General features: G+C 36.6%; 1 protein-coding gene across 1 annotated transcript in view; it reads right to left on the minus strand.

Moving 5' to 3' along the window:
- The window catches only part of LOC150092305 (rab GTPase-activating protein 1-like), a 323,417-nt gene extending 306,219 nt beyond the window's left edge, over positions 1–17,198 (minus strand). Inside the window, exon 1 of the mRNA XM_090414840.1 lies at positions 16,906–17,198. The gene's annotated coding sequence lies outside the window, so the exon portion shown is untranslated. The remainder of the gene's footprint in view (positions 1–16,905) is intronic.
- Positions 17,199–17,403: the final 205 nt, after the last annotated feature.

Genomic DNA, 17,403 nt, shown 5'->3' on the forward strand with positions numbered 1-17,403 from the left:
ATGCTACTTCTTTTCCACTGCCTGCTAACCAATTACTAGTCTTAAATGATAAGCACTAGTTCATTTCATGCTTTCATCTATTAAAAGTACAATGCAGCTGAACTTTGGAGAAGAATTATGTAAAGAAATCCATCTTCCAATTTTATGTGTGTGTGCATCTCATAATAACAGATAAATTTCTCATTTGAAATATCTAAAGAAGCACCTCTAGAAGAAGATACACACTAATGAAGTCTTTGATTTCCTTAATTTTTATTAAATGCCATCAGCGGTAATTGACAAATTCATTACATTTCGTGTCATTTTAATACTGTTCTGTTACTGGGTATACAAGTTTTTAAAGTCCTGTATTAAAATCGCACTGCATGTGCTCAAACATTTTAGAATCCATCTTTCTTTGGAAAGCAGCTTGAAATATATTTCTTGGGAAATTTCTAACCAAGCCTAATTTTTTTTTTTTTTTTTTGTGAAAATTGAAGTTTTGTGAAACCTAAATGATAAACAGATATTTGTTATACATTACAAAATACAACTTCATCTTCATAGCACAACCATTTGAATTTCTTGAGCCATTTATCTTGAAATCATCTCAAAATAGTTGATAACACAACAACAGAACTCTTTGCTCGAGTGTTTGTAGTATATTCTGATCCCTTACCTTTGCCTTCAATTTTGCACTTCACAAAAAAATAAAAGGTGTAGTTTATAATTCCTTCCATTTATTATCCATAGGGTGAACTTATATAAATTATCCATTAAATATTTCAAAGGGAAAGAAATGAGTTTATGAAAACAACAGAAAATGGTCAACACAACTTAGCCAGACTAACTTTTTACAATGTAATGTCAATAACATGATCCTGTATCCAACTCAGCTTGGCAAGATAATTGTCTATTTTAAATAACACTATTATAAAGCCTTTTCATCATGTATGTTCAAGTACTCATGTTGTGAACTGTGAAAATAAGCTCACACCAATATCACATTACAACGAAAAGGAATATCTAATAAAGGGTTAAAGGGGGTATTGGAAAAATTACAGTTGACAGCGAAACAAATGAAAATTGGTCTTGTTAAATTAATTTTATTTTCTTTAATGGTATTCCTGATTTTTTATAAGAATGGGGATGACTTACTAGTTATGTGAAATAACTAGTAAGTCATCCCCATTTGAGAATATTCAGATACTTGTCTATTTATTTGAAAATTAATCTGCAGATGCAAGGTAGGTTTTAGCTTATAACAGGGTGAGAGATAAATAATGCCACCTATTGTCAATAGGAATTACTTCACATTTCTGAAACAGCAGCAAGGTATCTTTGCAAGTATCTCCAATGAAACAAATTTTTGGAAAGGAAAATCTACAAAGGAATTAAGTTATTAAATTAAACACACTAGACACTATATCCTGGCTGAAAATAAAACTCTTCTTTATTACATTCATTGGAGGCCATCCAAGATTAAATAAGTTTACAGGGAATAAGATTTTCAAATGAGAAAAAAACAAAACAAAAAACCTGCAAATGATGCAAAGAAAATAAGGCAATACATTTTGAATACATTTAGAACGAGGCTGATAATTCACTCACCACTTGTCACTGATAACTCTCCTGTGGTGAGTGGATTTCTGGAGCACCTAGTATAGTACAGCATAACATAGTCATGACCAGCAGAGCAGTGAATTCCTTGCTCAGCAGGGTTAGTTATACCCAGCACAAATTAAATGATTTGCTTTAAATGCTGTTATTCGCCTTCCAAAAGTAAAATGGTAGCAGATGTAATAGGAGCTATGGTTGGCATGGTGATCATGGTGATTCTATCTTTTGCAGATGGAGCAGAGAGTCTAGGTGTTCACTAAAGGATGAAACAAGCTATGCCATTAAGCTGTTAGCCAGGCCGACTACTGGGAAGAATCACTAAAAATGGTTCTGGAAAACACGTTGCTGTATCCAAATACAAACGTGATTTAAAAACACAGAATTCACAGAAAGCTGAGAAACCTATGAATAAATACTGGGCTAAAGAAAAAAAAGACAAAAACAAGCAGTAAGCAGGAGCTTAAACAATAGCACATCTGAGTCTTGGGCCAGTGGCCGGTTTTTCTTTTGTTGTTCAATAAATATTTAACTGAAAGTGAAAAATTGCTAAAGCAGTAGTTCCAAATTTTTGAACAGTTTATGACTATTTTAAACATCTCAGACTTGTTTATTTTACATGTCAATGGTTACACGCATATAGTACATTATCACCTGCATATGAACTGCTTGGAAAGAAGTCAATGGACAACCCCCCTCCCCCCCACCTCATGGGCACGATACATCATGCCATATTTGTAGCCAGTATAAATTGAAGGAATATGATGTGCCAAAGCTTCATGGAGAGAGGAATTGGAAGGCCGGGATATCATTAGTGCTTGGGGAATTGTGAAGGAATATTTGTTAGCAGCAATGAAAAGCTGTATTTTGCGAGTGAAGAAGAGGACACAATTTGGAGTAAAGTGGATGACAAACAATTAAACAGGAACTGCATGCAAAAAAAAAAGGCTATGGAAGAGATATAAGGAGACAGGTGAAGAGAAGATGCATGAAGAATATAAGACACAGGCCAGGAAAGTGAGTAGTATGGTAAAGAAGGCAAAACTGGAATATGAGAAAAGATTGGCCCTTAGATCCAAGGAAAATCCTAGGGAATTTTTTAGCTATGTGGTCAGTAGGAGGTGAAATGACTGTGGAAGAATGACATTGTGAGATAAAAATGGGAATAGAGTGACTGAAAAATGGGAATTCAATGAACACTTTATTGGAATATACCTCTAGTATTCAAATATCCTATATCAAATATCCTATACCTCTAGTATTCAAATTGACTCCTGGAGGAATCAATTTGAATACTAGAGGTATAGGACAGGTTTGAGGTTTAGAGGTGCAGGAGGAGTGTGTGTGTGTGTTCCAAATACTGAGTACTCTGGATATCAGTAAAGCTGTAGGACTGGATGGTATTTCACCACGAGTTTTGAGAGAATGTGCAAGGGATCTGACAGTGCCTTTGACCTGGCTTTTCAGTGAAAGTCAGGCTGAGGGAAAGGTGCCCATGGAATGGAAGGAAGGTAAGATAGTGCCATTGCATAGGGGAGGTGGCAGACTGGAAGTGTCTAATTATAGGCCAGTTTGTGTGTCATCAGTAGTTAGTAAGATCTTGGAGAAAGTTGTGAGGGACCGTATACAGCATTGGGCAGATGAGGGTAATGTTATCTGCGAGAGTCAACATGGATTTGTGAAGGGGCACTCTTGTTTTAGCAATATGCTAGCCTTTTATAATAAAGTTACAAGAGCATTAAATGAGGGAAAGGCATATACTGCCATTTTCCTAGACTTAGCAAAGGCATTTGACAGGGTGCCACATAACAGGTTGCAAGTTGCAGCACATGGGTCTGGATGTCAGATTGGTCACCTGAATTTAGGATTGACTGTCCGATAGGTATCAGAGAGTTGTGTATAGTGGAGCAATATCAAAGAGAAGGTTACAAGTGGGGTTCCACAGGGCTCAGTACTGGGACCTATATTGTTTAACCTTTATATCAATGACATTGTCCATGGACTGCAAGGGGATATTCAGTTGTTTGCGGATGATGCAAAGCTGGGAAGGGTTATTAGTAATAGTGCAGATGTGGTAGCCCTGCAGGAGGATGTGAATAAGCTAGATAAATGGGCAAATGAATGGGGGTCTCAGTTTTAATGCAGCAGAATGAAAGGTCTTGAGGTTTGGGACACATCGATGGGACGCTGCATACTCTATGGGAGGAATTATACTGGAGGAAGTAGGTGAGACAAGAGATCTGGGGTTGGTCATGGATAGAAACCTGAAAATTAGGGAACATATTGCAAAGGTAGTGAAGGTAACAGAGGATTGCTGCAATAATGAGAAGGACACTGACCTGCAGAGATAAAATGATTATCATTCCGTTGTATAAGACTCTGATCAGACCATACTTAGACTATTGTTCTCATATCTGGTCCACAGGATTTGAAGGGGATAAATTAACTGTGGAAAGGGTACAGAGGCTGATAACAAAGATGGTTTCAGGACTGTACAATGTTAGTTATGAGGATCGGCTGAGGGAGTGTGGACTGCAGAGTTTGGTGGATAGAAGAAGGAGAGGTGATATGATTGAGACTTTTAAACTGTTGAGGGGTAGTTACAAGGTTGAAACTGGGAAGGAGTCATGACAAGGGGGCCATCCCTGGAAGTTACGAAAAGAAACTGTGAGAAAGAGGGCGAGGAGTGGTTTCTTTGCATGGAGGGTGGTTGAACCATGGAATGCATTGCCTGATGGAGTGGTGGGAGCGAGAACGGTCAATGCGTTTAAGGAGTTGTATGATAGACTTTGTGTTTCCTAGGAGGGATCTCCCTCAATGAGTCTTGATAGACATGTTTCTTAGAGAGGATCTCTGACAATGAGTCTTTTGACTCAATGGAAGCCTGAATAATAATAAAGTCAGTACAATTGTGTTCAGGTGAAATGGCTGTGGGAAGGGAACTGAAGAAGTTTGAAAGAGGCATTGTGGTAGGATGCTCTGCTGCAGGCAAATTGTTCACAAATTAGAACACAAATCATTCAGAAATGAGGCTCACAACATGGGTTTCCTTGGTGCAACCGCAATATGCAAGCCCCACATTACTTGAACTAGCATGCAGTTGCATCTTCAGTGGTGCAAAGAGCATGTACAGTGGAATGTGAAAGCTTGAAAAGCTGCATTAAGGAGCGACAAATCACGCTACACCACTCTCTACTGAATAGATGGATGTGTCTTCTCTTGCTTGGTGTGCAATTCAGAACTATGAAATTCAGGGGTGGCGGTGTGATGGTATGGTCCTGTTTTTCCAAGTTTGGTCTCGAATCTCTGTTTGCGGTGCCATAAACAGATGCCCTCTGAACTCTGAGAGGTATCTGAACATTCTGGACAATGCACTACTTCCTACTTGGAGGCATTTCTATGTATCTGACCAGTCTCTTTCAGCAAGACAATACTCAATATCGTAAGACTGCTGCTGCAATGGTGGTTTGTGAACACAAATGTTACCACACCTAACTAGCCTCCACAGAACCCTGATCTACACATACTATTGAACATCTGTGGAATGAAATGGAGAATTGGATGAAGTCAAGGGACATCCACTAAACAACAGTCCAGAAGTGGAAGCTATCATAAGCTTGTGGAAAGTATGCTCCGTGCAGTCATCACAGCAAAAGGAGGTCCTACATCTTATTAAGGTGAGTGTCATGGCTCTTTGTTCTGCTTTGGCTTCTTTCCAAGCAGTGTATTGCTTTCAGTCATCATGGATAATTAAAACAGCAATTTCAAAAATAATTCTGTTTCTATTTAAGTACCTTGAAACCAGAGTGTAATTATCACCATCAACAGTACAAATGTATGCTACAGATGAACAGACTAGTCAGTTTCATGCAGAAAGAGCAAACACAGTAAGAGCCTGGTTAACACTATTGTATTCAGCACTTTCATCATAGTACTCTTTAACACTCAAAATGGTACCTGCAGAATTTCAAATTTTCACCTGGTATATTGTTTACTGAATTCTCCTGCTTTAAGACATAATAATAATGAACATATGAACTCCCTTAGTAATAATGCACTAATTCGATACAAAATACATATGTTCTGTTATTGAACATATGTATTCCTACAAAAAATAGCGAAAGTAAAAAATCAAAGATGCAAAGAAAAGCCCTGGATATAATTGCATGTGCTAATGTGATTAGAAAATAAAAAAGATAAAGATCAAGCTGATATAGCTATTTCTTTAAAGTTAGCAATGCCTACCATAAGAATAATTATGACAACTGTTGAACAATAAAAGGTCAATACGGTTCTATTCATATTTGTGTATTCACCTTTCTTATAAGCAAGGTTAAAATTACCTACTTTAGCAGTTTCGTTTAACACTCTAAATTCTAAAAAAAATACTGTTTAAAGAAACTGACAATGTAGACAAGGTAATAACTAAAAATATTTAATTATTACTTCCTATATTTCACTGAAGTTAAACCAGCATCTTTGAATTCATTAAAATTAGGGGTTAACACCATGGTACTAAATATGTGCAAGCAACCACATTTCAATAACAAAAATGGAACAGGAGAGATACAAGATGACCTAAAGTCCTATAATTATGGCACGTATTGGCTTTAGTTGGGTGTTCTTGGCTGCTGGGCTGACTGTATGCCAATGAGAGTTTGCCATATGAGAGGCAGTTTGATACACCCATATTTGTTTGGGTTGAGATAGAGGGTAAGAGCTGCAGCAGATTCTAGAAAAAGCCTCTCAAATTTCAATTTGCTTTGGTGGAGTAAGATAGGTTTTCCCCAACAGATCCTGTGCTGGTATCCAGGACATGGTCTGTTAATTCTGAGTGGCCATAGTGGCAGAAATGGATGTAATCCTGATGCTCTGATATATGTATGTTGGCTCTCCTACCCATTTGGCCATAGTATGAACAGTTGCAGGGTACCTGGTAGGCTCCAGGTAAATCCAGAGTTTGTAATTGGTCTTTAGGAGAGTGAATAAGGGCTGCTGGCATTCTGTGCAGTTTTTAAATGGTTACAAGATTGTGCTTTTTAAAAATCTTGACCACCTTTTCTGATATGTCAAGAATATAAGGAATGGTGATGGATTTCTTGTAATCTATGTTTTTGAAGGAAGGGGGGGGGGGATTCTTTTTATTTGGTGATATGTGTAGCCATTAGCGTTAAAAGGTGTTTTTCATGTGGATGAGTTCTGTTTTATCTGAAGAAACCAATTTAACTTTGGCAAATATAGCAAGTGATTAATTAGATAACTAAAAATACTTTTCTAGTCTAGGTTGACAATTTTCTTAAACACCACGATGCTGGAGAATAAACATATAAGCCTAAACACCGGGATTTTAAGAAAGTATCTCACACATTAACCAGGGTCCTAGTGTAAACTAAACTTAAGTTATATAATGTTTGAAAAAAATTGACATAACCACTTTAAAACATGATGTAACTCCCCAAGATGTTACAAAGTTTTAATAAAGCAAATACTAGAAATGCTTATAGTAATGCATACTGAGATATGTATTACTATAATAATAAAAAAGTACAATACTAATGTTAACTACAATTTTTCTAGAATCTTTAATTTCTGAATCTTAGCTTAATGAAATATTCTTGATATCTGAAGACAGAATGCAATGTGGCAATGTCAGAAGAGAAGAGGATAGTTTATGGATATTAAGGAAAACATATGATCACTGCTGATTACTATTCAGAGGAGAGGTCTAAAAGAATATGTTTTTTAATAAGCAGAGGACTACATAGTGGAAGGTAATAGTGTCACTGTAGTGGAAGCAGCAATATTATCGGCTGGTTACTGAATGAGATAGAGAGAAGCAAAGTATTATTAGCAGGTAATTAACAAGTTTTAGGTAATTTTGTAATAGCTATCTGAAGCATATGTACTTCAACCTACTATAGGGAACAGATAGCACTTTGAATTTCATAACATCAGAGGAATTACTGATAAGTAATTAACCTAAGAGCCCTATATAATTATCAGACCTTTGCAGAGGTATTAACAGAGAAGTAATAATTAGGAAGTATCTCAAATAGTACAAGGAGCCATCAGTGGAGAGCATCCCCCCCCCTCCACACAATCCATTTACACCACTTAATTCTTCTTGTAATAATAATCCTCCATCTATGCACAATGCCATTTATTAATAATAAAAAGTAATCTTGCAATTAGTGTGAAAACAGCTGTATGAATAATTAAGTTTCTGAAAGAAAATATCAACAATTCTACAGAACAGCAGTAAAAGAAATAAATGGAAATTAAGAAAAACTTTTTTTGCTCCGAGGAAGCAGAAGAGAGTGGAGGATTATTGATGCTAATTCTGATGAATAATGTCTATGGAAATATTTATAGAAAATGCAAATACCAGAAACTGAATATCAATGTGAAAATGAATGATTGATTAAAGATTTACTTTTTAGTAATTCGATCTAATTGCTCTCTTCTGTACTGCCAAGTATTTTTAAGGAGCTCTTAGGGATATCACCCATGTAAGAACAGTATTTAATGGCTGGTCAGATTTGTGATTTGTATAAAGTTAACAGCCATTCAGAGGTAAAGTAACAAAGTACTATAATGACTTCAGCAAAAGGGAAAATCTAATTTACTGGATTGAGGAGAAAATATTTGTAATGAATTTATGCTAAGAGAAAGGTCCAAGGTTAGAGTAATCCCAAGAAGAGCAATCTCATCTTGCCTAAGGATTTGGTGTTGTCAAAATTAAGAGTAGAAGAGAAGAGATTTTTTGTCAGAAATAAAACTGAAATTAACAAAGTTATCAGAACACTGTTGAAGAATGGTTTAAAAAATCAGAATTTAAAATTGTAGAAGGATATTCTGGAAGGTGATTTTTCATCAGTAAAACGATATTGAATTTGCAGTCAATGGGGAAAGTTCTCCTTTTATATATCATTGATATATAAAAGGAAGAACAGATGAAAGAACATTATTATATCAGTTGCAAAGTTTGAAGATAAAGATCCATCCACCATCACATGTAATGAATGTCCAGAAAAAAAGAATAGTTGGTTACTTAAATATAAAGAGCTAATAAGCTTCATTTTGGCAATGAAAACATTACTTAAATTAAGGGGATATTAAATCCCACATAGTTTTAAAACCGAATAAGAAACTCAAAGATTGGAATCAGAGAGTTTCTTGCCGAATATAGTAAACTATAAAGTATTGGCGACACTAGCGTTAGCAAATGCAAGTGATCCTAGTACGTAGTACAATACCGGACGACTCGTTGCAAAGGTGGGGGAAAGTTCAGATCGCTATTCTTAGGTATTTTCCATAATGTAAAAACACATTTTCTAGGAAATGTATGCTGTTATTACATTATGGAGGGAGGTCACTACCCAGACCGGTTTCAGCCTTTTTTGAGGCTTCATCAGTGAGTAGCTAGACCTAACACCAAAGTGTATAGCGAAAAGAACTTATATACTCTGCGAACGAGTTATCCAAACAGGTGCAACCATTAAGTTACTTAAATATAAAGAGCTAATAAGCTTCATTTCGGCAATGAAAACATTACTTAAATTAAGGGGATATTAAATCCCACATAGTTTTAAAACCGAATAAGAAACTCAAAGATTGGAATCACAGAGTTTCTTGCCGAATATAGTAAACTATAAAGTATTGGCGACACTAGCGTTAGCAAATGCAAGTGATCCTAGTACGTAGTACAATACCGGACGACTCGTTGCAAAGGTGGGGGAAAGTTCAACTCTCTGAAACTCTCTGATTCCAATCTTTGAGTTTCTTATTCGGTTTTAAAACTATATGGGATTTAATATCCCCTTAATTTAAGTAAAGAATAGTTGGTGACATGGAGTGATGAACAATAAATGAATCTAATAGAACGGACTGAGAAATTTTAAGCCAGTGAAGTCAAAAAAAGGAGGTTCTAAATTGGAAACTCTCTGACATGACATATCAGAACAAAATTATGCACAAATGCTACCTTTAGAAACAAAAAGAAATCAAAGAGGAAGCAACTGGAAAAATGAGATGAGTAGTGTTCATCATCATCAAATTCCTGCTATGTACCCTCAAGGGGTGTACAGGATATGATAGTACTACATGAAAAATTTACATCATTATTAATTTCCTATCTACAATTTTCCTCCAAATCAGTCTGTTACTTGTCAAGACTCCAACATTATCAGATCTTATATTTCTATCGTCTAAGGCCCTTTGGACCATATCAATCTACCTATATCTTGGTCTTCCTCTGGGTCGTTTTCCTGCCAACATGGCAGAGAACGCTCGTTTTGCTAATCTTTCCTTGCCCATTCTGTTTAAGTGACCATACTACCTGAGATTAGCTCTGCTAACGCATTCCTGGATGCTGACAATGTCAAGTTCTTTCCTAATATCCTTGTTTTTAATATGATATTGCAATTGATGCCATCTGTTCACGCCTCTAATCTTTCTCGGGACTCTCATATCTGTGGTCTCTAGTCTTTGGTCAAGTGTTTTACTTCTGACCCAGCTCTCAGATCCATAAGTTAAAACTGGTTTGAACACTGTCTTGTATACAGCTAATTTAGTGTTCCGACTAATTTCTCTCTTATTCCATATGAATTTATTCAATTGGCTTCCCACCATACCAGCTTTGCTGATTCTGTTGTCTATTTCTATATTTAATTTACCCTCTTCAGTAAAAATCGTGCCTAAATAGCTGAAATGTTTTACTTGTTCCACAGGTTCTCCATTCACAAAACAGTTGACATTTTCAATGATTCTGCCTATTTTCATTGTCTTTGTCTTTTTATTGCTGACCTTCATACCATATCTATTACAAAAGCTATTCAATTTAGTCAGAGAATCTTGCAGACTTGTAGCAGATTTATTTAGAAGTATAACATCATCTGCATAAAGCAAAGAGCTGACATTAACATCTCCAATTTTGATATCATGTTTAATACCACTTTCGTTCATAATGTGATCCATATAGATAATGAATAACGGAGGAGATAATGTACATCCTTGTCTCACACCAGATTTAACATTAAACTATCTTCCTGTACTTCCTTCAATTCTAACTGCTGACTTTCAACTCAAATAAAGACGAAGTATTGCTTGATATAATGCCCCATTGACAGCATATAACTGCAGCGTATTGAATAGCTTCTCTCTTGGCACCTTGTCATATGCCTTTTCCAAATCGACAAAACTTAAATACAGATCTTTGTTATATTCCCATGCTTTCTCGACTGTTTGTCGTAAAGTGAAGATCTGATCCTGACAGCCTCTATTTCACCTGAATCCAGCTTGTTCTTCACCAAGTTTTTCTTCCACAATTCTTCTCAACCATTTCTCAGGTATATTTGCATAGATCTTGCCAGGAATACTCAGTAGGGAAATACCTCTGTAATTCTCACTTGCAGTTTTATTTCCCTTTTTATATATGGGTACTATAAGAGCTCTACTCCAATCATCGGGAATTCGTCCCTCTGTTCAGGCCTTCTGAACTATGCAGTGCAGCCACTGTAAGACTCTCACACCACCACCATACTTCAGCATTTCTGGTCGAATATCATCTACTCCTGCTGCCTTTCCACATTTCAAGCCTTTGATGGCTTTTTCTACTTCAAGTATGGATATGTATTCCTGACTGCATGCCTGGTCAGTGTTTTTTACCACTGTGCTGTCATCACTGCTTATTTCATTTAGAAGTTTTCAAAGTAATTACTCCATACTTCAAGGATATCTTTTTCTCCCGTTATCATGTCACCTTTATCATCACTAACTCCTTTTACAGCACACTTTCCTCAACAACTTCCAGAATATTTTGCCACCTTCTTGATATTTATTTTCTATATTCTTGCCAAAGTCCTCTCATGACTTTTGTTTAGCTAGTTTTACACAGTGTTTAGCATTCTTGCATTTGTCTCTATATTCTCTAAGAGCACAAGCTGACTTATTTGATAGGAACTTTTGATATGCTTTCTTCTTTTCCTTCACTGCCTCTTTAACTTCCTGTGTCCATCAGGGAGTTCTGATTTTTTTATCCTTACAGACAACCTCACCACATGCCTCTCTGGCAGAATCAATCAATGTTTTCTTCAGAGTTTGTCACTGAATCTCCAAGGTTTGATTCCTGTTCTCAAACTCTTTCATTTTTTTCTTCAATAATCTTTGTGTATTTTAGTCTACAGTTCACATCTGAGAGCCTCTCAACTTTTATTCACTTTAAAACTTTCTTACATGTTACTCTTTTCAATATGAAATTCAATTTTATCTTGCTCAAGACTAGATAGTGATCACTTCCAATTTCAAATCCTCTGTACACTCTGGTGTCCTGCAGGGAGAAAACATCACTATCAACAATAACACTGTCAATGAGACTTTTTTTTATTCCTAGCCTCTCCTCTCCATGTGAATTTGTGCACATTTTTATGTTGGAACATGGTGTTAGTAATAACCAGTCCATGTTCTGAGCAGAAATCCAACAGATATTTGCCATTATTATTAGCTTTGCTCTTTTCTCCAAATTTTCCCAAAATATTTTTGTATGTCTGACAATCATTTCCTACTCTGCTATTTAGATCCCCGACAAGGATCAACTTTTCATTTTTCATTGTGTCAGTTGCTTTTTCTAAAGCCTCAAAAAATTCCTCCACTTCTACCTTGGTAGAACCTTCTGTGGGACCATAGGCACAAATAAGTCTCATTGTCCAGTTCCTCATTCTCATATTTGCCCACATTACTGTACTTGAGACTGACTGCCATTCAAGAAGATTAGCCTCGTATTTTGTGTTGAATACTATGGCAACTCCTTCTTTTCCTTGATTGTCATTACCTGAATATAACATTTTGTATTTATTGCTCAGAAAGATCTCACCAGTTTTGGTCATTTTTGTTTCAGTCACCTCTATTATGTCGATCTGGTACTTATCTAATTCCTCAGCTAGCTTCATTTCTTTGCCATCAGGCTTCCTACGTTGATAGTACCAATCTTTAACTCTGGTGATGTTGAGTTGCGGTTTGTTTTCAGATTTGTTCCAGTAGCTGACTTTTCGCTGTTTGTCCTGGTTCCCTGGCAAAAACAATGGTGGCCTTGTTTAACCAGGCGATGCCCCAGCCAGCATGAAATTTTGTCATGTTGTACCATCATTTTTAATTTTGGTTTAACCAATAAGAATACAATTTGGTCGGCTAAATCCCAAATTGCCAGCCTATCCTCGTTCGCTCAGTATCCAAGTAGATACCCAACAGGGTGCACCACGAGAAGGTGAGGATTGGACATTAGGTCAGAAGCCCTGGTTGGTTCTCTGCATTCCTTTAAAGGCTATGTGGAGGTCTCCTCTCAGTTATACAGCTTTTAAACTTAAGCACCCCATGAGTAGTGTTTGGAGCTGAAATTTGATTTTGTTAGGAAAAGTGTGTGAGATTTTATAGAACGAAGATTGAAACAAATATCACCAAGTTTGAGACAAAAAAAACAAACAAAAAAAAAACACGATATATTTGTGAAATAAATCTCGAATGCTTTGAGAGATTTATCTATCTGCATATAATCTATTTCTCTTTGCTTTTCATGGCGGCTGTTTTAGTTGTAGTTTAAATTGGGAACAACATGGGATATACAGTAATGGCTTCTTTCCTAAACCATACACATGAAGAGCTTCACCTCTGCAATTCATGACATTGGCAGTGTCAAGTCTCTAATAAGTAGACTAATCACCTCACAACAGGTGATCACCCATCATCTCTGATGTAATATCAGATGTTTCTGAATACTAGGTGAGAGATGATTGCCTGGTATTCAAAGAACTTTATGCTCATAGTAAAATTCAAATCTACAGCCAGCTGGATGCAAAGCAGAGATCTGCTAACCATTTGTCCAACTGGGATTTGGAATTTATTAATAATGGATTCTTGAGTTAACATTCAGAGATTATATTACCAGAAGATATAATAAAATTATTATTATTATTATTCAGGCCTCCATGGAGTCAAAAGACTCGCCGTGAGAGGTCCTTCCTAAGAACATAAAGTCTGACAAGATTCATCGAGGGGAGGTCCCCCTTAAGAAACAAAGTCTATCATACCACTCCTTAAACTCATTGACCATTCTCGCTCTCACCACTCCATCAGGCAACGCATTCCACGGTTTAACCACCCTCTATGCAAAGAAACCACTCCTCACCCTCTTGCTCACAGTTTCCTTTCGAAACTTCCAGGGATGGCCTCTTTTCATCACTCCTTCCCGCTGTTCAACTAAGCGAAAGAACTACCCAGTGACAACCCTGTAAACACCTCTCAACAGTTTAAAAGTCTCAATCATATCACCTCTCCTTCTTCTATCCACCAAACTCTGCAGTCCATATTCCCTCAGCCGATCCTCATAACCAAAATTGTACAGTCCTGAAACCATCTTTGTCATCCGTCTTTGTATCCTTTCCACAGTTAAGTTATCTCCTTCAAATCCTGGGGACCAAATCTGAGAACAATAGTCTAAGTTTGGTCTGATCAGAGACTTATACAATGGAATGATAACCCTTTTATCTCTGCGGGTCAGTGTCCTTCTCATAATTGCAGCAATCCTCTGTGTTACCTTCACCACCTTTGCAATATGTCCCCTAAATTTCAGGTTTCTATCAATCATCAACCCCAGATCTCGTCTTCCTTACTTCCTCCAGTATAACTCCTCCCATAGAGAATGCAGCATCCCATCGATGTTTCCCAAACCTCAAGGCCTTACATTTTGCTGCAATAAACTGATAACCCCATTCATTTGCCCATCTATCTAGCTTATTCAAATCCTCTTGCAGGGCTACCACATCTGTACTATTACTAATAATCCTTCTCAGCTTCGCATCATCCGCAAACAACTGAATATCCCCTTGCAATGTCATTGATATAAAGGTTAAACAATATAGGTCCTAGTACTGAGCCCTGTGGGACCCCACTTGTAACCTTCTGCCTCCTTGAAAATGCTCCACCATACACAACTCTCTGATACCTATTAGACAGCCAATCCTGAATCCAGTTGACCAATCTGACATCCAGACCCATGTGCTGCAACTTAAATATCAGCTTATCATGTAGCACCCTGTGAAATGCCTTTGCTAAGTCTAAGAAAATTGCAGTATATGCCTTTCCCTCATCTAATGTTCTTGTAACTTTATTATAAAAGGCTAGCATATTGCTAAAACAAGAGCGCCCTTTCACAAATCCATGTTGGCTCTCACAGATAACATTACCCTCATCTGTGCAATGCTGTATATGGTCCCTCACTACATTCTCCAAGATCTTAACAACTACTGATGACACACAGACTGCCCTATAATTAGACACTTCCAGTCTGTTACCACCCTTATGCAATGACACTATCTTACCTACCTTCCATTCCCTGGGCACCTTTCCCGCAACCAGACTTTCATTGAAAAGCCAGGTTAAAGGCACTGTCAATTCCCTAACACATTCTCTCAAAACTCATGATGAAATACCATCCAGTCCCAAAGCATTACTGACATCCAGAGTACTCAGTATCTGAAACACACTCTCCTCCTGTACCTCTAAACCTCGAACCAGCCCTATCCCTCAAGCATTAAAACTGACTCGTCTAGGTTGAAATACTCCTATAAAGTGTTCATTGATCAATTCCACTATGTCCTCTGCATCAGTCACTCTATTCCCATTTTTATCCCACAATATCATTCTTCCACAGTCATTTCTCCTCCTACTGGTCACATAGCTAAAAAAATTCCCTAGGATTAAAAATATGGGGAATATTGTTCAGTAAAGGGTTAGTGAAGCAGTGAAATGATGCTGGTTAAGAAAGAATTTGACAGTCATCCTAAGGAACAAAGTAATGAAAGCTATGTATAGATATAATGATAGTCAGCACATCATATATCCTCAGTATCGGGAATTCATGGTAAGCCAATTTACACAAATGATAGAAGAAATGAACAGAGGGGAAATATTCAGTTATTCACTGATTATGTAAAACTAGGTGAGGCAATAGATAATACAGATTATGCAGAATGACATATATATTGACAGTATGGGCATAGAAAAAGAAAAATGGCTCTCAACTTAACGTAGCAAAGTGCAACATTATGCATTTTGGGACGAAAGGATTACCAGCTATGTACCATGCTGATGAAACTGGGCTGCAAGAAATTAATGCGAGGACTTGGAATTTATTAATAGTGGATTCTTAACATTCAGGGATTATATGGCAAAAATGACAAACTGCTCATAGTATTAAATTATCTAGTTATTGAAGAATACATTGAAAAGCAGGAATCATAAGCACTCGATAAGGTCTACTGGACTACTGTGCACAGATCTGATCACCTAAGTTTCTCAGAGATGCAGAAAGGATCCAGAGGCAAGTGATACAGATGGTGGCAGGTCCATGGGATGCTTCATATGAGGACAAATTGAAGATTTGTGAGTTACAGAAATTGGTAAACAGGCTGAAAAGGAGAGATATGACAGTGGCATATAAATTACTTAAGGACATTTACTAGACTGATAGAAGAAATTTTTCCTCACATGACTATGTGAGGAGAACTAGGAGGCATATCTGGAAGTTATCTAGGAGTGTAGTTACTAAGGGCATGAGGACCATATTTCTAGCTTGCAGAGTAGTGAATGATAGGAATGGGTTGCCATAATTAATTGGGAATGCTTTATCAGTGAATGAGTTCAAAGCTGAGTATGATAGGTATATAAATGGCAACGGTTTGTGAAATATTAGTTGACTGCATGCGAAGTCTATGGACTTCATGGAGGTGCTCACATATTATTATTATCATACCACATTCTTATTTTCATTCTTACAAAACATTGTTTTTAATATTCACATATTAACTTCAACAAAATAAGACGTATTTCCTTTAAAATATTACTGCGAGATTAATTTTAGAAGAAAAAAAAGATCATTCATGAACAAATTAATTCCAAAACCAAATCAATGTGTCGATATTACTACTATATGACATCTCCAAGTTCTCATCGCGGGAGAGCGCAAATATATGCTCAAAATAATAATAATAATGATAATATATACATACACACACTCAAATGGGAATTAAGCAAATGGGGGATTGTTCCAAATAAAAGATTCAGCATTATTCGATATTAATTATTTTTTTCTGTTTAAATCCCAGAAGCATTAAATATGAATTGTTTGAGCATCATCATAGTAAGAGGTGGTCAAACGATTCATATTTAATACTTCTGGGATTTAAACAGATAAAAATACTTGATGAGATAATCTAAAGTTGAAATCGGAGGCCTCGAACGAACACGAAAATAACTTACCTTTAACCTAATTTATAATAATTGTCATCGTTACGAATAGTTACAGTGAAGTGTTCCCTAGAATGTTTCATTTCTGTCTAAGGATGAAGACTGTCAGAGTCAATAACACACAACACTATTTTCTATCTATGCAAAGTGAACTGAAAAGCACATCATAATATTATCCCTCTTAGTTAGCAGATGCATGTACTTCACCTTCATAGAAATTAGGGTCATTTCGAAAATGTAAGACTACTATTCACATAACTAAAATGACAGAAAATCTACTGCTACCGTAACCTTAATTCACGCTCTTTACGTCTATCCACATTTAAGTACACTTCACCATCTTGTGGCAAAAAAGTGAACAGAAGAATAAACATTTATTAAGGAGCAAGGCTAGCTTAAGAGAGAGAATGAGCAGTTATAGGATATATATCCTTTCTCATTTGAAAGAAATAGTGCCAGCTTTCAGATTACCAAAGAGCCCTTTAAAACTGTATAACAGGCAGGAGATAA

This window comes from Typopeltis vanoorti, chromosome 26, assembly GCF_054136105.1.
Source record: "Typopeltis vanoorti isolate ZY-2024b chromosome 26, IOZ_Tvanoo_1.0, whole genome shotgun sequence".
Taxonomy (NCBI): Eukaryota; Metazoa; Arthropoda; class Arachnida; order Uropygi; family Thelyphonidae; genus Typopeltis; species Typopeltis vanoorti.